The sequence below is a fragment of the Poromitra crassiceps genome (genome assembly GCF_964638095.1).
Source record: "Poromitra crassiceps genome assembly, chromosome: 29".
In the NCBI taxonomy this organism is placed as follows: Eukaryota; Metazoa; Chordata; class Actinopteri; order Beryciformes; family Melamphaidae; genus Poromitra; species Poromitra crassiceps.
Window position 1 is genome coordinate 14,379,323 of NC_139641.1, and position 1,331 is coordinate 14,380,653.

Consider the following 1,331-nt stretch of genomic DNA (forward strand, 5'->3'; position numbering starts at 1 on the left):
CCAAAGCAGTTCATCACCCCTGCGCCGTCTGCCTGCTCCCCCGCCATCCACTTCCCACGGCACTGCCAATGACACAGCGCATCAGCAAAGGTCTGGTTCTACTGGCTCCATGGCTTTGTCTTGACATTCATCATCTCAGTGCAATCTTTAAACGTTGCATGTCTTGATGTCGCTCCAAAGTCATTGGAGAACTTTTTGAGGATAACTATTTCCCTGTCAAAAGGAGAAAGTGCGTTTCGTTTCTTTGCCTGAAACTGAGATCAGAGTGTGGCCTCCTCAAAACATCTGTGAACATAAATCAGTGGCTTGTTTTTCCAGCGTGCATTTCACTTGTGAAGCATAAGCTCCTCCTCACTCCAAACCATGTCCCTTCCACACTATTCATCATCATCATCATGGGGGGGGGGGCACGGTGGCTCAGTGGTAGAGCTGTCGCCTCACAGTCAGAAGGTCCTGAGTTCGATTCTCGCCTGGGACACTGTGGGCGCTGTGGTTGTGTTCCCCCCCCATATCTTCAGTGCCCACTGCCCAGGTGGGGTATCTCGTCGTAAGGGCCTTTCTGTCTGTGTGGAGTTTGCATGTTCTCCCCGTGCTCCCCCAGGGGGTTCCTCCGTATATAACCCCCCCACTAAAAACATGCAGAAGATCAGATCGTCATCGTCATCCGACCAGTGACGACAACATCCGAAGTTGGTCCCCGGGCGCTGTACGAGAAAGCGACCACTGCTCCTGGCCTGCCCCCCGGAGGAAAGGACATGCCTGGATGGGTCAAATGCAGAGGACATATTTCACCGGCCACCGTCAGCATGAGTGGGTGTAGTGGCCGCATGCATGTGTTGTAGTGTGTTGTGTGACAATAAAGACGGGCTGCCGTCTGAAAATCGTTTTAAATAGTTTTTAATCAATAATCGGTGAAAAACCATGTCGGTCTCATCAAACTTTGTCATCTTTCTGTCATTCTTCTACTTACTTCTGATCGACACTGTAAACTAAGCAGCCTGTCACACATGTGTTAGGAAGCTAACTCAACTGTCACACAGGCATCCAGCGCTAACACAATCCTATTCGATTTGACACTGTCCACTATGAGTGTGTTTCCATGCACACTAATAAACTGTTTATTATCGGATTTCTCGAGTTACCTGATTATCAAGTAGTCATCCTTTACCGAATAAAGGCCTTTTATCGGGTTATGAGAAACCCGATAAACACATCTAGGTTTCTGCTGAATCATCACGTTTATTCATTGCAGCCATTGTTGTTATTATTCTCAGTTATCTCAGTATACTATAATAGCACACAGTGATACTATAATAGTACACAGTGATACT